Source organism: Malaya genurostris, chromosome 3 (genome assembly GCF_030247185.1).
Source record: "Malaya genurostris strain Urasoe2022 chromosome 3, Malgen_1.1, whole genome shotgun sequence".
In the NCBI taxonomy this organism is placed as follows: Eukaryota; Metazoa; Arthropoda; class Insecta; order Diptera; family Culicidae; genus Malaya; species Malaya genurostris.
The window spans coordinates 216884014-216906209 of NC_080572.1; the positions used below are offsets into that span (position 1 = coordinate 216884014).

At 35.6% G+C, this 22196-nt stretch overlaps 1 protein-coding gene across 2 annotated transcripts in view; it reads right to left on the bottom strand.

Moving 5' to 3' along the window:
- LOC131437657 (band 7 protein AGAP004871) overlaps nucleotides 1-22196 on the bottom strand; it is a 261028-nt gene that overhangs the window by 128159 nt on the left and 110673 nt on the right. The gene's annotated exons all lie outside the window — the stretch shown is intronic.

A 22196-nucleotide genomic window follows, 5' to 3' on the forward strand; every position in this document is an offset into this window, starting at 1 on the left:
TTCATACATTTCATTCACTCTGAAAATAGACGTTTTAACCAATGACTCGAAAGGCCGATTCTACAAACCTTTGTAATTCAGATGGCGTCAGTTGTATAAAAATTGTGTCCAAAAGCAGTTGTAGAATATCAATAGGACACTCTAAAAAAATTCTCTCAAAATCGTGTAAATTTACGTCTTTACACATGCACATAAAAAAACGTCGAAATTCATACAAATTTACAATTCAAAGCATATAAAAATAAGTCACATTATTAACTTCAAAAAAATTTAGCTGAAGTTTACATCGATACAGACATAACAAATATTGTTACATGAAAATAGATGTAATATTGTGTCATCACCGAAGCATTTACAGAAGGCTTGAATTTACTTTAAACGTAAATTTCATTTTTTCTAAGAGTGTGTTCAATGTTTTCTACAGATATGTATTATATATCCACAGATCGAAAACATCTTGTGACTTTTCAGCCAATAGGATTCACATAAATGGAGCGTCGTTTCATGGCTTGAAATCGAATGAAACAAAAACAAAAAAGCGATAGAAACAGCGCGACTTGAGCCGAGAAACATTAGATCACAAAGCACGCCAGTTAATCGACTAAACCACAGAAACCCATATCTGCTTGATGAATAACTGATGCATAGGGTAACAGAGGTATTGTGGCCCACTTTATGAATGATTTTATTTTGGCCCAGTTTGTAAAAATATCCATCAAATGTGATTAGATTCAAATTGATGCAACATGGGTTACCTAACATCGATTAAATCCATAAATTTTGTTAGGTGGGCCAAAATATACGAAGTGGCCAAAATACCTCTGTTACCCTATAAATCCATACAGTGGCAGTTGGTAGCCGAGTGCAAATAACATTCGAATTACCTGTAGAATTCTGTACGACAAATCAAATTTTGTTACATTTTCAATAGAATTATCTATGGACTATAAAAAAGTACATCTTAATTTCAATCTAAATAAGAAAACCTATATTTGACGTAAATTCGATTAGTATTTTTGGCTTTCTCATATAGAAAAGCTATGTGATCACTGTGAAATCCACCTTAACAACTCAGAGATGGCAACCGAGGTACAGAGTGCCAGGTTTCATATACCATTCGACTCAGTTCGTCTAGATCACAAAATGTATATGTGTATATGTGTGTATGTATGTATGTGTGTATGTGACAAATAATGTCAATAAATTTTCTCAGAGATGGCTGAACCGATTTTCACAAACTTAGATTCAAATGAAAGGTCTCAAGGTCCCATACAAAGTTCCTGAAATCCATTTGGATCCGACTTCCGGTTCCGGAATTACAGGGTGATATGCACCAAAACTGGAAAAAATAGCCACACACATATCTCAGAGATGGCGTGACCGACTTCCGGTTCCGGAATTACAAGGAAATATGCGCAAATGTATTAAAAAACGCACTCAATTTTCTCGGAAATTTCACAAACTAAGAATCAAATAAAAGGTTTTAAAATTCTTTAAAAAGTCTCTGAAAAGTTGATCCAGATCCACTTTCGGTTTTGGTATTAACACATGGATCAATAAGTCCCGAAACTAAAGCAAAGATGGCGCTCGTAGTGAACCAGTAACCACGTTTTTCTAGAGTACTAACCTTTGCTTGAAACGGGTCAAAATTTTAAGTCGATCCGACCAGAAACAGCTGAGTTATCCAGGTTGGAGTAAAGTCGTTTTGTAGTTTGTTTAAAAAATGGAAAAAAACCGAGTTTCGTGTTTTGATAAAACATTGTTTTTTAATGGGTAAAAACACCGTGCAAGCGAAACAATGGATTTAAAAATGTTATCCGGACTCTTGTCCATTAAAAGCAACGATTTGTCGGTGGTTCGCCGAGTTTAAACGTGGTCGTACCGACACAAATGACGCGGAAGCTTATTTTGAAGTGAAAGATAATTTTTTTTATAAACATGGTATTGAAAAATTGGAAAAACGTTGGAACCATTGTATCACCCTAAAAGGTGATTATGTTGATGAATAAAAAAAAAATTTGCAAATAAAATGTTGTTTCCATTGTTAGTCTCGGGACTTATTGATCCATGTGTTACAATGCGATTAGTGAAAATTTCCAATATCATGAGTATTTTTTCACAAGCGATGGCGAAACGAGGTGCACATTTTTATAAAACTTACTGCTAAATTCATCTAGTTGGCAAATCTTGTTAGTTAGTGAATATATAAAACTACTTTGGGACTACTAGTGTCCGGTTTCCGCTTCTGAAAGCACCGATAATAGTGAAGAAAATCTCCAAAAACGGAACTCACTTCGATTCCTCAGCAACGGTTAAACCGATTCTCACGAATCATGATTCAAATTAAAGCTCTCGTTGCCTTTAAATACTGTGCAATTTCATCCTGATCCGACTTCCGGTTCCGAAGTTGTAGGGTGATGAGTGTCAAAACATTCAAGTCGTCATTCACAACAACTATGCAAAACTAGTACGCGACGGTACGTGCGGCTTTGCTCTGTTCGCAGCGTGTTCAATTTGTATTTACTTGTTAGTGTTATTACAAGATCATGATAACGATGCTTTTCTATAAAAGTACACTTACTACCTTTCTCATATAGAAAGTTTATGCTTTAAGTTTATCACTTGAAAAATTGACTAGTGAATTGGCCCAGAGGGCTAAGTGTTCTGTATTATTTGACACAGTTCATCGAGCTGAACAATGTATGTTTCAAAAAATGTCACTCATAAAATAAAAAATCTCGTAGTCCCATTGGTTGCAATTGAATTTCACACCATCATTTAGAGCAACGATGCAAACAAGGGTAAAATTCTTCTAGATTTGGCTTAAAAGTGATTCAATTTGTAGGCTATATTAGTTACTTACTGAACGAACCGACTTCGGCTATACTGGTTCAAAGTTCCCGGTTCCAGAAATAGTGGTCAAAAAGTTTAAAACGAGACTCACTCAATTTTCTCAGAAATGATTTGATCGATTTTCACCAACAGGCTCAAACAAGAGTTCCTATAGTCTCATAGCCTGCTGTTTAATTTCATCTGAATCCGACTTCCGGTTCCAGAACTATAGGGTAAAGTGTGTTTAATCATTTAGTGCGACAATGCAAAATACAGAAAAATACTTGTTAACTTGACATAATTGTTTACAAATTGAAAAGGTTATGTTAGTTTATACCCAAAGATAGTTTCATATTTTATTCAGGATTGTAACAAAAAAAATTTCACAGAATCTTCTAGTATCACTAGAATTTTTGGAAATGCAGGTTGAAAGTGCAGTAATATGAGAAAGGCATCATTACACCACTAGGTGGATTAAAACAGGTTTTTCTTAAAGGAGCTACAACCAAAACAATTTAAAGGTATTTCTGAAACTTCAAGTTATTATTATGAAAAATAATCATTCAAATATTAGACTATGATTCTACAAATCAAAAGCAATACCTTTACTCTTGTTAACCTTTTATTGGCTGTTTCGAGATATTTATACATGAAATTCGATGATTTCGTTAAATTACTCCGTTCCAACCTGCAATATGTTCGATATGCAAGAACTAATATTCGTCGACAGTCGACCATGCGTCCCCATCAAGTTCTGTTAGAAGGAAACGCATGGTGCATTGTTCTAGTAGTTTATGCAACTCAAGCGCAGGGCTTTGAAATCAAAGTAACGAAAATGACGAAATGAGTTTAAACCTTTACATAATACATACACGATCATACTCCGGGTACAACCGAGAAAGCTAGAACTTGCTGGTGTGTGGTTCATATATGAATGGTAGTAATATATGAACGTCGCGAGTATCACACATATGAAATTCGGTTACGACAGTCAAGAACTAGAACCGATATCAGTTTTTTACGTGTTGCTGATGGATGTAATGAAAGAATAATGAAATAAAGAATGAAAATTTCTTTACAGTTTCAAAAGAGACTGTATATAATTCGACAATTCGATAGTGTTTCATAAAATGGTCAAATCGTTTTGCACTGTGGGGTCTCGTACAAATTGAATTTTGGATGAAGTTCGAAAATCAAATTGTTGTCACTTCCGGTTCTGAAGGTATAATAGTATAAGCGACGTAACCAACGAACCGCAAATTTTTCATCGCCTGAATTTTCTCGACGATGAATCAACGAATTTCGATGAACTTTGTCTTAGGGGCTGTCCATAAAAGATGTCACGCCGCAAGGGAGAAGGGGTGTTTCATAAAACGTGACCTTTTGTGACAGGGGGAAGGGGGGGAGGTATTTGGAATATGACGTCCAATATTTTCAATGAGCGCATTTTTGAAATACCAAATTATATTACTGCTTTGCCCTATTTCCTGAAAAAATCTCCACAATATACATTTACATTCTATAGGAAAACGTGTTTTTTGTTGATGTAAAAGTTTCTTCTTGTAAATTCGGGAATGAATGATGCAGAGAAACCATTTCTGTTGTGATCAGCAAAAGTGCACGGAGGAGCGAGTAAATTAGCGAAATTAATAAATTTTGCCTAATATGAGTAAAAAAGAAAAAGATGCCTTAAAACGGTTTAACTTAAGTTATGCACTGACAATTTTTTCAGTAATTTGATTTTTTAGCATTAATAATAGTATATCATAAGAATTTCTCTTATCTGATTCTGATGCAGTTTATTTTATTGTACTCTATTTGAAAAAGGGCGGAAGATCAACGATTTCAGACGTAGATCATGTCATGTCTTATCTTGATCATATGTGATTTTCCTCCACCAACATCAAAGCTTATCGAATCATCCAATGATTGAACTTACATAAATAAAGAATCATTTTAGCTCAAAATCACTACCCATTGTGTGACGGAAGATCAGTGCCGATATTCATCGATGTGATTTAAAATTCACTGATCAACTGATCATGAAAAGATTCTCCGGCAGTGATCTCGTTTTGAAGAGGCTTTGGTCTTTATTTTCTCAGCCCTGTATGCTACACTAAGGAAATATTATTCTTTGCCTAAAACAATAATATATCTGTGTACCCCTAAGAGGAATAAAACAGATGATTTAAATGTTTCATCAATTCCAATAAAATACTTTTGTTAATTTATATAATTGATATTAATAAAATAATTCTGATGATTTTGTAGTTTTAGGGATAATTTTTAATCTAATGACAGCATGTAATAAATCGATTTTTCCCTCATATTTGTATGGTTTGTCATGCATATTGAGAATGCATTGAGATGAATTTTATTTATTTTGAATTCGTGACATGTGACATAGGGGGGGTGGGGGGTCTTTGCTTCTGTGACAATTTGTGACAAAGGGGGGATGGGGAGTCAAAAATCGTCAAAAAAGCTTGACGTCTTTGATGGACAGCCCCTTATTTGATATCTAATAATGATAATCAAATTTGGAAGGGTTATAGCGAACATTTCCTACTCGAGAGATGTACTCCTATATGCGACGTAACTGACAAATCACAATGTTTTTCAATGCACCAAAATTTCTCGGAAATGAAAAAATCGATTTCTGAAGGCTTGGACTCGTTTGAAAGCTACTATTAGGTTGTTTGACAAATGTATATTGAGACTATTTAAATGGCAAAAGAAGACATTATCCCACCGCTAGGTGAATTAAGAAGAGTTTTTTTTTCAGATACGATGTTTTCTTATTTCGTTAAACAAAATTTCACTCAAAATTGTTCAGTTTTGATACCAAATGGTTCAACATAAGACGTCAAGTATAGTTAAGGACAAAATCTTTTCCCGTAAATTGCTAGAAAATTCTCTAAGAAATGATATTATGTTAGTCCCGAGGGTACATGAGACCGCGAAGTTGGTAGAAAAAGGTGATACAGTTACTACCAACAAATTCTTTGTTCGGCTTTCACTCGAAACAACTTTTTTCAACTGGGTTTCACTCGTATTCCAAAACTATTGCACGTATTAACATGAACCAAACGACAGTTTACTCGTTAGATGTCTCTCAACCAATCGAAAAATGGCCGTCACTTTGTTTTTTATCGGAGGAAATTTTTCATTCTAATTCCGACCATAGTCAGTTCGATACAGAATATGAAACTGTTTTGCTGTCCGATGAATGGTTTTCATGAAATGATGACACCCACCAGCTGTTCTCAGTGCCAATATATTGAAAAATAAAAAGCATTGTTTTGGTAATGAAGTTTAATATATGTCATTTCAGATGCAAAAAGCCTAATTTTTAATTATTGTTAAAAAAATTATTGAAAAAATAAACATGTTTTTTGGAGGAACTTCATTTTAATGTTACTTCAAAGCACTTATTAATGTCTAAGCTGACGCGCCAAACGAAAACATATGACGATTTTCTGTCCGTCATCAAATAGTAGTTATTTTCGATACTTTTTCGCAAAATTGATGCGGTCACTGTTCATGTTTGAAAGAGTTTTGGTAAACATTTCCTATCTTCTAAGTTTTCTTGGGGGTCCCTGAACCGATTTCGAAAATCTTAGACGCATTTGAAAGCTACTATTGGGTTATTTAACAAGCGTTCAAGGCTCATGGCGAATACATTCGGTTCCGGAGATAAAATCGGATAAGTCATGTAAAGACGACAAATTCAAATTCAATTGACGCACAAATCTCCAAATAACCAGTGAAACGTGCTACTTGAGTCAATTTGTTCTGGCTGAACCCGAATGAAATTACGTATATTTGTTTAAAAAATAAGCACCATGAATAAAATGGTTTGAAGGGCATGAATTGCAAGAGAAAGGTATAGAGCGAGACTTGTGGGTTGTCTGATGAACAGAGAAGATGTTTGGATATCTGATACCGGTGGTGAGGCGGCTAGGATTTAGATCATTGTTCGATGTACGCTTACCAACTCGGTACTCTTGTGGAACTGTGCGTACGGAAATCAGAGAGGCGGAAATGGTAAAACGTCTATGCACGTATTGCATTAGAACACTAGTTCGAGTACCGCTTTTGAGAGTTTCTCATTCATTTGCCTTCTTGATATATGTTTCCACTCAGCCATTTCAAAACTGAAGAAAAAGGCTTTATTATAGCACTAGGTGGATTAAAAAGAAGTTTTTAAAGTGCTTCATATGATGGAAGAGGAGTGCCTGTTATTGTCGGCTATAGAACAATTAAACTATTTTTCTCGAATCTGTTTCCATGTCGTATTCCCGCAAATTACTTTCCAACTTCCCGAAAGCACGCGTTGAACATGAAGAATCAACTCCTTCGAGTTACCTATTTCCATGGAATTCATTGAAAGCATGTAGTATTCGATTCCATCCGTAGTCAAAGCTAATTTCCATATTGGGGGGAAATCTTTTCAGCAAAGCCCTCAATTCGAAAAAAGTATTCAAGGAAGTGGATTTCGAGAACTTGTATCATTCCAGGAGAATGTCCTGGCATCGTACTGGATCTCCATGATTTCAAGGTAGGATCCGTAGGTGGTAAAAACAACTGAAGCAAAAAAAAAAAACAAAACCGTGCTATTTTTCTCTGCAGTTTCTCACCTTTGCCTGCTGAACACAACGCAGTTCTTTTCATCTGTGTGTTTTATTCTCTTACTGACATATCGATACCCGCAGGGAGCCGAGCACACGAGCGTGAAAATCATTCCACAAATTTTAGCCCACCGGAGGCAACATAGATATCGTCAGCTGGAAGAGAAGAACCATAAAATAGAAATCGTCTGCAAAGAAACAAAAAAATAAAGCCTTCGTCCAACGAATAGATGACTTCCGTCGAATGCACAAAGAAAACCAAGCGGAACGGATACGACAAAAAGAGGGTGGGAGGTGCTGTCTGTGTATGCATGCATACATCACAGAGACAAAAAGCTCCACTTGAAAATCATGGTTTTTTGTTGGCTTCTATGGTGAATGCCATGCACAAAGTGTGCTCACATACGACAGAATAATAAAAGCCTCACCGACGCGACCGTCGCAGGATGGCACCACCAGCACAGCAGGCATCCGAGACTAGTGCCTTGAACATATTTCATTGTATTTATCTTCATTTTCCTTTTACAGTTACACCCCATCCCCGTGGCAGCCATCCACAACTATTCTCCAGACCAGAGCCCTTTGGAAACCCGTCCCATTATCATAAACCCTCCACATCACATCACCGCGTTTCCCAAAACGTCCGATTCGGCTTTCCGACGAGCGAAAATGTCCTACTACTGCTGGGTGAGAAAAGTCAGACTTACTGTAAGGCTGCGGGTTTTCAATGGTTCACTATGATGATGTGTGTTTTATGATCATGTTATAAAGCGCACTTCCGTGTACTTTTCAGCAAAACAGAACATTAACAGTGAAAGTAGAAAGAAGAACAAAAAAAAACGCTCAACGGTAAACCTAGGAAAAAGTTCCGTCTGGGTGGGTGGAGAGCGGAATCCTGCTAGGCGGATAAGAATTACCAACGCGTTGTTCCTTTTCACGTTATGAACCCGGGCTTTTGTCAGTTATTGTGGACGGAATAGGCGAGACAAATTCGCGTATGTGAGAGCTTTTTCACAGAAATTGTGGTTTGTTTGTGTAGCGGAAATTATTGCTATTGCTGTTATGAGCAATTAAAGTTTGAAAAGAAGCGACTATAATGACAATAAGCATGAATTGTAAGCAAATCTACCCAGAACAAGTAGCTTGCTTTGGCCTTGCTCAAAGAATGGAAGGTTTAGCAACGCAATGTTTAGTTGTCACCAGTGCATAACAGTTTATGTTGAACTGTTGAGCTACCTAGTGGTTCAACAAAAACAGTAAGGCTCAAGCTTTGCTTGAGCCAGAAAGGACGATACATAATTTCAGTTTGACATGTTTAAATCCATTCTATTTAGGTTACACATTTTAGAGATTATCCAATAGTTTTGGCGAAAATCTGTGCCCTCAGATAAAAAAAAATGTTACAAAAGATTACTTATGTACTTAATTCTTGGTGTGTCTATTATCGGCGTTTTTAACAGACACTTTAAACTTTTCCACTGGAACTGTCATTATGGAGTATTCAAATAGCACAATTGGCTGTGCTGTGGAGAGTGGAAAACATCTTTTAAATTTATAGATCATATTAATAGTAGCAAAGTTACTTTGGCTATCTTAGATACAGGTTCCGGAAGTAGTGGTCTGAAATTTCAAAATGAAACTCAAATAAATTTCTGTGATAAATTAACGTTAGACGGAGAAAGCAAAATTAGGTGAACGAGGATGATACCCAAATAACCTGAGCCGTTGATTTTAACTATGGTAGTGATGCGATTGTGTTTTATGTAAGGCCATTTCACAGTGATTTCGGTCTTCAATCGCTTCAATCATGCACGCTAATTCTAGCATTTTTTTCTGATTTGAGGTAATCCTCCAAAAGTATACTATGCCGTTCCCAGAAAACCGACATTATGCCCTATTGAAACGCCCTTCGAGGCACTCGTGCTGCTTCGAAACACTCGTACTGACTTCAGGCTATTGTTGGGTAATCAATGTTGGGTAATCAATTGGGTACATGTTTGGCTGAATCCATTATTATACGCCAGAAAACCGTATAATAATGGATTCAGTCAAACATGTACTCAAAGTACGCTTGCATTCGTCTTTTTCTAGCCCGAAAAAAGCATGTACGGGACCAGCGGCAGGATATCTTTCACATCTGCAGAATCTTTCTTAACTAAGTCATGCTCACGCACTTTCTCCTTCCGGTCGTTGAACGTTATTGAAACTGTTAAATCTTGTGAAATAACATTTCTATTTACTGAATACGGCCATATCCAGAAAAGAACTAATGATTCCTTCATGGATAAAATAGAACAATTAATTCACCTCCAAGTTTTACTGAGCAAAATATACAGGAAGAAGTTTTAGTTGCGGGATCTTCTTGCAATAATATTTATGCTCATTTTCCTTCAAAATTAGATACAAGTTTTCTTCCGATAAGATATGTCATCGTACCAATTTTTATCAGCGTATTCCATGTCGTTGTAGGATTATTTCTAATCATTTCATAATTTTAACATTTCCAGTAAATTTAGCAAATAAATGACTCTTCAATACATTAAAATTGAGATGCCAAAACTCTTGTAACGCTTTTCAACACCTATAACTTGCAAAGTTTAGAGCAGACCACATATAACGCTTCGTAACACACAATACTTACAGAATAACACATGGATCAATAAGTCCCGAGACTAAAGCAGAGATGGCGCTCGTAGTAAACCAGTAACCACGTCTTTCTAGAGTACTAACCTTTGCTTGAAACGGGTCGAAATTTTAAGTCGATCCGACCAGAAACAGCTGAGTTATCGAGGTTGGAGTAAAGTCGTTTTGTAGTTTGTTTAAAAAATGGAAAAAAACCGAGTTTCGTGTTTTGATAAAACATTGTTTTTAATGGGTAAAAACACCGTGCAAGCGAAACAATGGATTGAAAAATGTTATCCGGACTCTTTTCCATCAACAGCAACGATTTGTCGGTGGTTTGCCGAGTTTAAACGTGGTCGTACCGACACAAATGACGCGGAACGCTCGGGTAGACCTGTGGAAGCCGTTACACCGGAAAATGTGAGTGCAGTGACAAAAAATAATAATAAAAGATCGTAAAACGAAGCTCCGTGAGATTGCTGAGATGACACAGATATCATAGGGAAAAGTATTTACTATCCTTCATGAAAAATTGAGCATGAAAAAGGCTTTTTCCAAGTGGGTGCCGCGATTGCTTTCGATGGATCAAAAACAGCAATGAACAAAACAATGAAAACAATGGCGAAATTGAACGAATTGGGCTTTGATCTGCTTTCCCACCCCCCATACTCGCCAGATTTAGCCCCCAGTGACTACTGGCTCTTTGCTGATCTTAAAAAAATGCTCCAGGGAAAAAGATTTGGCTCAAATGAGGAGGTCATCGCTGAAAGTGAAGCTTATTTTGAAGCGAAAGATAAATTTTTTTATAAACATTGTATTGAAAAATTGGAAAAACGTTGGAACCATTGTATCACCCTAAAAGGTGATTATGTTGATGAATAAAAAAATATTTTGCAAAAAAAATGTTGTTTCCATTGTTAGTCTCGGGACTTATTGATCCATGTGTTAGTAACGGATGTAACGCTAGTATATTTTAAAAATCTAACACATGTAACGTTTTGTAACATCTATAACATCTTTAACTTACAAAACAGTAATGCATGTAACACTTCGTAATGCTTCTAACCTACAAAAAAGTAACGCATGTAACAGTTTGTAAAGCCTGTAATTCATAAAAAAGTAACGCACGTAACGCCCACAACTCACAAAACACTAGCACATGTATCGCTTCGTAACACGCATGTGATGTTTCATAACGCCAATGATTCACAAAAAAGTAACTCATATAACGCTTCGCAACGCCTATAACTCACAAAAAAGTAACGCATGTAACGCTTCGTAACGCCTCATGACACCTATGACTCACAAAAAAGTAACCCATATAACGCTTCGCAACGCCTATAACTCACAAAAAAGTAACGCATGTAACGCTTCGTAAAGCCTATGACTCCCAAAAAAGTAACGCATGTAACATAATTCATAACATGTAACACTTCGTAACGCCTATGACTCACAAAGAAGTAACGCATGTAACGCATATAACTTCGTTAAAAGTAACGCATCGTAACTCATTCACCGTAAGAATCGATCCCTTATAACGGTTTTAAACATTCACAATTTTCACAAAATAAATCATATGATATGTAAACCTCAATTTAAGAAAATTATCGTATGCAACGCTCTCTAGCTTTTTTAACTGAACGCAACGCTTCCAATCCCAAGTTAATTTCGAGTGAAACGCTTTGTCAAATGGAACATTTTTCCATACTGGGAACGGGTACAGAGTGATGGGTAAGTCGATGCCTTCCACGCAACCAGCCTGGGTTCGATAGTTTCTAGTCCGAAGAGGCGAATGACCTTCAGCTAAAAACCTCTATAATCGGTACAAAAAAAATTTTCCATAGTGTCTTTACTCAGGCGTTGACTCAGATAGGCCTCAAAAAACTTCGTAACGCGTATAGCTTCAAAAACTAAACTACCATTTTATATATTTTATGTATTATTATTATTGTCATTGATTTTACCGCGGTTTCATCCTCTATTTTATGTGGTTTTGACTCTGTTCTGCTTCGTAGGACCTGGCGCTGCGAGCTTTATTGGCAGTGCAGTTATAACCATCATCATAATTCCACGTAGCTCTCAAAACTTCTATCTCACGGTGTAATCTACAGGATCAACTGCCTTATTTCTCAAACTTTTTTTTTTTGGTTTCGGTTTCTGTTTTTGATTTCGGGGAGGGGAGTACAGGTATAACAGAATATCAACCACACGAGAATGTTTCCGATCAAATGAGCAACTACGACGTACAATTGTAGTTTCCAGACACACGAACAGAACATGACGGAACAATAAGTGTATCTCATCGAATATTTAAAGCGAAACAATTTTGTGTATTTCAGATATCGGATATGGAAGCATTCATAATGGAAGTCTTCACAACGTTATAACAATTGGGTGGTCACAGGCGTAAATTTCATACAGCATCAGACTGATACGAGACCTGCCGAGACTCTGCATTTTGCTCCACTAAATCAAGATACCTCTGGAAATTAACAGAAGAAGTCCATCTCTTAAGTTATATTGCAACTCCCTGCAATGAATGCTGATTCCTGAAACCAAAACTTTTTGTTGTTGTGGCGTTGTTGTCAACAATGTGTTAAGCTACGTTCATACCATTCTGATGCACACAGTTATATTGATTATGGAAATGAATTGCTATCTGATACTGAAAACCAGGAAAATTCTCAACCCGGAACAGATGACTTAAGATTCGAAGAATTTCCATATTAATTTTGAAATTTAAATACAACCGAAAACCGTTGAGATTTCGTAGTATTTAATTTAACAACGATGAGTTATTCACAGTCACAAAATTGAAAAGTCGTATAAAATGACATTTTGCAGTTCAAAAAGAGTATTTCTAAGTACATACGAAATAATATAACACGAGCAATTGATAGTGAAGTTACTGCTCGAGTATTATGCTCCAATGATTCCATCATGCACAAATCAGTATCAGATCTTCTGGATTATTCAGAAATGAATATTGTGTTTTCTGCTTCAACCGAACGTAGATTAAAACATAAATTCATTGCTGAACTGGAGTTTTCCTGTACTGCTGCACAGATCTTTCAAGTCCAATGATTGGCTTATTTTGAAAGTACCTGCCAAGTACCCAGTTTCAGCAGCAATGATAATATTCAGAATAGAATCAAACCTGAAAACCCGTTTCAAGGAAGACAAAATCAAAAGTCTCTGCAATGTTTACAGCACAACGGATAGAAAGACTATTAACAAAGACATCATATTAACAAGATATCCACATGGAGAACCCGCAGATCACAAAATTACAATAAAATGTTGTTGATTTAACTAACATATCTTTTGATTTTGTCATAGCCATTCAGCTAAACGAAATTACTGTATTCAAAAAGCTGTCACTTGGCGACGAACGAAGACTGCAAAACGCAACATAAAAATCCGCTTCATTTCACCGGACACGTTGCATATTGAAAATTTTCAATGGCAATTGAACGTCATTTATACCAGTTACGTAGCTGCCGTTTCATGTAAGTTAAAGTATGCAGAAGAATATAACAGTTAATTGTAAAACAAGTTTCCATATAGTAAATTATTCCTACAGTATAAATGTCTTAATTTCATCTGCGAGTAATGTATTTTCGGACAGTTCATGTCAATGTAATTAAAAACGCTTGACGCTTAAAAATTTGTTGTTAAAGTGAAGTGGTACTATTTGTATTTTCTTGAAAGTGCATCTGTAGCATTAGGCTTATCAGCAACATTCTTGAAAACGGAATCAAAATAGCTCTTCCAGAATGCGAAACGTAAAAAAATGAAAACTAGTCATGTGCACTTTAGCACAAAACGGTACCCATAAGGTACCAAGCCCCTAAATGTCTTCCAGCAAGCCATTCTGGAAGTGGAGGAAAAATTTAATTTATTGCCATGTGAGCATTTTGTTGGTGAAGTCTCTCTTGGGAATTTTAATCTTTTGTTGCATTTATATATCATCTGTGAGAACGATTAGATGCCCCCGAAGAGGCTAGCAGTAAAAAATACTTATTGCAATAGGCGTCTTAAGTTCAAATAATTGCGTGATTGGTTAAAACAACTGTGACATTTTTTTTGTTTCATGCATACAGGTAAATATGCTGGGATTGTGTCATTGATCAGTTGCATGAGTGACACCTCATTGAAACGTTTCATTTTCCGATAAGGGTGCATATCATTGCTTAACTGTAACGCTTCAATACTCGTTTTTGGTGCGTGTTTCTGCTGGGTGTTATTGCTAAACTGCCAGCACGATGAATCAAAAATGTCAGTTTAGTTAAAACAACAATCGGTTAGTTGTACCAAATTTTAACCAATCAAATTTAGAAAAACAACCTTTATTTTAGTTGTTCTGCGGTCGCTCAAATCGTTGGCAGCATCCTTTTTTATGAGCGTAGTGCCCTCAGGCGCCCGTCAACCTGTCCCGGGTTGGCGGTTCAATGCATAGGGCACTGATCTTACAAACCAGTTATCGTATGTTCGAGCCCCAACCTGGAAGGATTCGCAGTGTCAGTAGAATCGTAGCACCAGCCATGCAATGGTTCTGTCAAATTTCACTACAGGAATGTATAATACCAAGGCTTTGTTTTGCTTTGCCCTCAGGCGAGTTCGCATCGAATCTTGTACATCATCACTGCGCACTCATACAATTGTTATGATATGTTCAATGTGATGCCGGACGATGGTGTTTCTGAGCTGAATATTGATTTCGCTCAAATCTGACAGGGACCGCTATTAAAAGGCGGGTAGGGTCTAACACTTTTGGTAAATCATTAATTATTTTCTTTATATTTTCTTATAGTAAAACATTTCAACAATATTCTGTAAAATTTTCAAGCCTATTGGAACGAAACTCAGGAAATTATGGACCTATATCTATGGCTATCTCATTCTGCGAAGAAGCAAGAGCTCGTCGCACAGGTCCAAGATTCCTACTTCGATTGACTGGAAAACTTGACAAAACATTCTTGAAATGTTTTGTTATAATAAATTATAAAAGAAAAAATATAATTTTTTTTTAAATTTTTTTTGGAGTAATTAATTGTTACCATTACCTTCTTTCTTTTCTAAAGCAGGTTTTGAAAGTCCGTGTCCATCGTCATTCAAAAACTACCGCACCAATTTTTTTCAATTTTTGCACACATTTTATACATATAAAAAACCAGACCCCAACGTTTTCCTTTTCGTTGTTTGTTACTTTAGGGAGGTTTAACAACTACAAAATGGCGATTTTTTTCGTGAAAAATCGTAGTTTTCACTTTAAACAATAACAATAAATTAAAACAATTAAAAAAAATCAAACAGAAACGTTGGGGTCTAAAAAACACTTCTTCTCTAACTATGCTACGTTCATTTGTTCACTTCTGTCTGCGCTGAGATACAGTGGACACCGCAAATCATGATTTTTAAGAAGCGTCGTCAAAAATATCTGTTCACCGACTTATTTCTCAATAAATTCCATGAAAAAAATACAAAATGTTGTTCGAATGATGCTTTTTATCATGCAAAACATTTGAATTTTTTTTGTTGAACGATAGTTCTGGAAAAAATTCGCAAAAATGATGATTTTCTTCATCGTTTAGGAACTAAACCCCCCCCCCCTCCCCCCCATTCCCTAATGAAGTTCAAGCATTTCTCTTTTCATTTGTCGGTAAAAATGTGCGTTATTTCTGAAAACTGTTCGAGAAAAATTATTTCAGTTTCAGCTTACTTCCACTAACACATTTGATTAACAACGAACACATTTTTTATGGATTTTCTCTTGTAGAGATTATTGAGAAATAAAGATTTATGTATCTACTGCTAATAGAAAAAAAATAGGAACCTTTAATTTAACACGCGAAAGACAATGGATATGGAAGGTTGTCGATAAACGGTTCCGAAGATATAGGATGATATGTACCAAAAAAGTGAAAAAAATATGCACTCACTTTTTTCAGAGATGGCTGAACCGATTTTCACAAACTAAGATTCAAATAAAAGGTATTATGGTCCCATAGCTTGCTATTGAATTTCATTTGAATGTGACTTCCGGTTCCGGAGTTATATGGTAATATGTGAAAATTTGAGAAAAAGTTTACACTCAATTATCTCTGGAACAACTCAACCGATTTTTACAAACTAAGATTCAAATGAAAGGTCTTATAATATCCTAAAAATTTGTGTAACATTTTATAAGGATCCGACTTCCGGTTCCGGAACTAAAGCGTGATAAGTGGAAAATTACCAATTTTATTAGTATTTTTCCACGAACGATGGTTAAAAACACGTACAAATCCCATAAAACTGTCCGATAAATTCTTCTAGTTTGCAGAGCTTGTTAGTTTGTGGGCATGAAAACTTAATTCGGCACTACTGGTCCCCTCTTTTCCTGTTCCGAGAGCACCGAAAGTGGAGAAAAAAAACCTCTTAAAACTAAATTCACTTCGATTTCGCTGCGATGCTTGAACCGATTTTCACAAATCTTGATTTGAATTAAAGTTCATACTGTCTTTAAACCTACTGTGAAATTTCATCCGGATCCGACTTCCGGTTCCGCAGTTGCAGGGCGATGAGTGTCAAAGTTTTCAAATCGCCATATAGAGTGACAATATGTACAACACCGAAAGAAGAAGAAAACACAAAACGAACAAGGCGTGCTTTGTTCTATTTCGTACACGTTGTGTAGTGATGTCAGTAATAATAATAATAATAATAATAATAATAATGTTTTAAATAAAGAGATGGCTTTTTGGTCAATTGGTTTCTCGTCAAAACATTTATTTTTCGTTAAAGGCCATATAAACGTTTTGACGAGAAACCCATTGACCAAAAAGCCATCTCTTTATTTAAAACAACATTAACTGGTCGCACCCGCATCAAATAATAATAATAAAAATAATAATCCTATCGTTCGTTTCGTTTGTTAGAGATTTCGTTTAATTGGTTTAATCGAAATAGAGCATGAGATAGTAAGTATAGGTTTAGCTACGTTCAGAACTGTTCCAATTTGTAGGTCATATTTGTTTGTAGTAAACGAACTAACTTCGGCTGTTCCGTTTATCTGAATCCGGTTACGGAAGAATTGTAAATAGTGATCAAAAACTGCAAAAAGGATGCACTTTTTTTTCTTGGTGATGGCCAAATCGATTTTCACAAACTTATAGGTTAAAAAGAAAAGTCTTACAGTTTCATATGGAATTGCTTAATTTGTTGTGGATACTACTTTCGGTTCCGGAACTACAGAATAAACAGGTTTTATAGAGTTTGTAAGATTAGATCCGAACAAATTATCCTATTTCTATTCAATAAACAGTTGTTTTTGCGAATTTCACGATTATATTTATGATGTAATGAGTAATATGAGAAAGGCATCATTACACCACTAGGTGGATTAAAATAGGTTTTTTATTTTATTTTGTGTAACGCTGTCTAATACAAATGTACTGAAGCAGTGTAGCTAACATTAGTATTAGATTATCGAGAAGTTTTGGCATTATGGAACCAAAACAATCGAGCTCGTAAACGACTGAACTCGATAAGAAATGGTCGAAAACCTTATTACTATCGACTATGAGTTTTCGAATACGTTTCTTTTTTACTGAAAGGTTGTTATCGATAACATCATAGATTTTCATAAACATATTAGTATTGATAATCTTTATTCTAATGCATTCGATCAGTCTAAAAAAACTTTTTCCGCCTAGTGAACAGGCCGATTTTTGCTATCGGGGACAAGCTAAAAATATTTTGAAAGGTGCCATTTTTCAATCATCTACTACTTCTAGTCACGCGGCCGAATTAGTTGACAATCGATTATTTTAGGCCGATGAAGCCAGTGGACCTAATCATAATGTGTCGTCAATTCGGGCCATGTTGCCATTTTATAGCTCTATATTTAGAACTAGTTCTTGATTTCTTGGCGCCTGTCCGAGCCCCCAACCCCAATTTTTCTGTCATAAATCCTGCTGTGCGATTTATGAGTGTAGCCAACATTTCGTTAGAGCTGTAACTAGTTTCATTGGTTAGAAATCACCTTGGGGGGGGGGGGAGACATGAGAAAATGGTGAAATCTTTAATGAGCGAAAAACAACGGAAGTCCAGCACAGCAGAAGCATCCGGCGATGAATTTTCCTCAGGTAGCACTTGATAGAAGGAAAACTACTAGAAAGCTGCTACCCGAAAGTGGTTTTTTTCGGACGTGAATCAACTGATAAAGACGTTTCTAGCTCAAATGTGAATGGCTCAACAAAAGAGGATAATTTTCCAAAAGTACCGTTTTCTTTGGCTCACAAATGAGAGCGATTAATTTTTCGATATGCCGAAGGTTTCCGTGGATGGTGTACACGAGATATATCATTGAAAGAAAACGTTTTTGTGCGAAAATTTGTACGGTTGTGATTTAAGTGAGTTTCTCGACTTGATTCAGAGCAAGATATTCACTACCTGGGTTTTCTTTCTGCACAATGTGGGAAATAAATTAGTGAAAATGTTACTTTTACAGTAAATAAAATATTACTTTATACCGGTGGTGGTGAGCCTAATACGTCCACATCCCTTATTACTCTTTTGATATTAGAAATGCCTTACTCTCCACCATACGGGGAAAAGTGTCAATTAAAAGTTTCAAAACTAGCCACGTAACCTAAAAATGTAATGCAGTTTTCAAAACAGCATTTTGAATGTCATCCGCAGGATTACTATCATTTAAGACTTGCACCACTAATTATAGCTCCTCATCGGAGACTTGCGTCTCTGAAACAGTTGCGATCATCAGTAGGGTAACAGAGGTATTTTGTCCCACTTTAGGATTTATTTTATTTTGGCCTACTTTGTAAAAATATCCACTAAATGTTGTAGTATTTTTGGAAACCTCTTCTGCAACAGATAATTTAATGTGATTAGCTTCAAATTGATGCAATATGAATTACGTAACATCGGTTAAGGGCATATTCAGTAGTGTTCTAGTTCTAGTTGCATAATTTATGTCAGTTACAAAATTTAAACCTGAATTTTATAACAAGAAAAACTGGCAGTCTAAGCAGTGTTTTACTCGTGTTTCAAATATACAAAAAATAGAACGGCATCGTAGACCAGTTTTAAATTTGACGGCTTGCTGGGGATACGTTTGTTAAAGTTTCTGCTCTATTATAGATCTTTCATATAGAACTTCTAGCTGCTGAATTTGCTCTAAATCCATAAAGTTTGTTAGGTGGGCCAAAATATATGAAGGGGCCAAAATACCTCTGTTACCCTATTCACTGACACTGTTCCGTAGGGGTCCCAGGGAGCTGGATTTTTGCTATTACAACTCTAAATGTCAGTTTCTAGAAAAAAAAACTTTTTCATCATCAAAAAGAGATGTCGGATTTTCTGAATTACCCGATTATTCAATAATAGATTACAATTTTCAAACTAATCGATTGAATTTTAATCGATTATCTGGGTTATTAATCGATTACTCAATAAATTATTTGTTAGATAATTTTTCAAATTATTAGATTAGTTTGATATTACTCGATTGCCTAAGTTATTAATCGATTATTAGATTAATCGATCGATATTGCGATATTCCACCGATCATCTCTTAACTTTCAGGGATATTATTCAATTTTAATTCCATAATCAAATGCATGTACCTTATCCATAACGTCTTGTACACCATTTTGACCAAAATTTGTTGGCGTGGAAATCCATTTTTTCTTATCTTCCTCCTATTTTACTTCCATGTTTCCGAAGTGCCTGCTTCACGATGGCCAAGTGCTTTTCAATTGTCCGTCGATCCAGTGCGTTCGGGGAATTGAAGGTCTTCGGCACAAAGTTGTTCTCATTACTCTTATACCACTCCAAAACATCTTTCGAGAAATGGCTCGAAACTAAATCCTACCAAAAAAGCGTATAACCATTGTGTGACCTTAGAAGTGGGAGTAGACGTGTTTAAAGGTATTCTATATATATTCTTACCCAATTTATTCATTCATTATATATTCTTACCCAATGATCGCATCGGTTGTCACAAATGAAGTGCTCCGCTTTCCACACGGAACCACCCGCGATCCCATTTCAACCAAAATATTAGTTGATTTTCTGAATTCGATTGGTTAAAATTTGGTACAACTAATCGATTGTTGTTTTAACTAAACTGTCATTTTTGTTTTTCGATTAGCAGAAACGATGGTTGAAACAACTAATTTAACTGTTTGAAAAAAAATGCTGTCAATTAGTGAGGACACATACCTTTCAATTTCAACAAATATTTTATTTGAAATAACTGGTGTTGTTATTGGAACAAAATTCTGCTAGTTGAAAAATAAATCGGTTTTATTTGTTTTAGACATTGAAAATAGTTGAATCAACTCGAACAATGTTATTGATTTGCGAAAATAATCAAAATATACTTACTGATACACGTCATGATCTATTTGAAATAAGTTCGGTATGTTGAGATTCATGAAATAAATATCGTTGTTAAAATATAAACAGTATTTTATATTGACATGTAATATCATTAAGACTGTAAAAAACCACCGATCTGATTTCAAGTGATCTTAACCAGGAAATAAATTATCATTACGAAATCAGAACTGATCTGATCTCTAAGTGATTTTGATTTTTGTATGATCATGATCATGTCAAATCGAGAACAGTAAAGATGTAAATTCAAATAAAATACTTCTGATTCGATCGGAAATGATTGATGTAGAAAAACGTTTTTAAATCAGCAAAGTGCCCGGAGGGGCGAGTAAATTAACGAAATTTACCTAAAATGAGTATTGAAAGATGATTCGTTCAAACGGTTGAACTAAAGTTATGCACTGTTAATTTTAGTCCATTTATATGAGCTTGGGTGCCTCAACCGCTGGGAATTGTAATTTTGCGACGGCAATTCAAACGCGCCATTCAATCGCAGCGCGTTCTGTGTGTTCGAAACCCTTCGCTCCTGTTACTTTTATAAATTAAATTCATGTCAAAAAGCGTTTTATTGCTAATGCATGAACATCGTCATCGGTTTCGAACAGCTGGAAGTAAAACAGTCGGCTGGAAGTAAATCAATGATCGAATTTGAAGCATAAAATTTTTGCGAATACCTGAAAGATTACGAGATGATCATTCATTAACATTTTTAACATTTTCTAATTTGTCACATAATCTTTTTTATCTTAAAAAAGGTTAACTTTATCACAACACCGCTGTTAAATAAACACTTGTTATCATAAATTTCTCAAATCGAATGAACACAATTTCACCAAACGCTTTAACCATCGATGTTGTTTTCATTGACATTTTGAAGCGACGCGAACAGATTTCAACTAAAAAAGTTGTTGATTTTGCATTGCGATTATTGTTTTCCTTTCAACTGTCTCCGGCATTTGACAGCATTCAAAACAACATATTTTTCAACTACTTGAATATATGCAAATCAAAAACCATATTGGTTGAATCAAAAAGAAATTAGTTAAATCAACTATCGCAAAAAAACAAAAACTGCGATATCGCAATTTTATGATCGAAGGGTTCTCCGTGCACATAATTAAATTGCTTGCCAAATCATATATTTGTTGACTTTGACATATTCTACTTAGTAACATCTTCTGGGCCACGTCTATGGTAACATGACATACCGTAGATTGTACAATTCCAGCCAAGAGAGACTATAATGTCTTACTATCAGTGAGAGCAGTTCGGCTGAGCAGTTTCAGAAAATATACTCGGCGCGCTGACTTATTGTTCCTTAAATCGGGGGGTGTCAAAATATCAACGGCAGTTCGCTTTCACATCTCATCCAAGTCAGTCGATAAAACAAAACCGCTTACGTTGAGGACGGAAGAAACCAAGTACAGTATTGTGCAGTGAACAATAGATCTCGAAAATGAGTGAACAAAAGGTTACCGCTGACACAAAAGAACACAATTATTGTTGACTTCAAGCAGTGCAAAGTTCGACCTTCGATACGAGAACTTGAAGGTTTGCTTATAGAGCAAATGCATCTTGACATTAAACGTATGCATTTACTTCAATGCAATAAGACAAATAATGTTGTTTACATCCAGTTTTATAAAGAGTTTGATGCAATTCAATTCGCAAAAGACAATAATAATGTGCACTATGTAGAGCACGAGAACA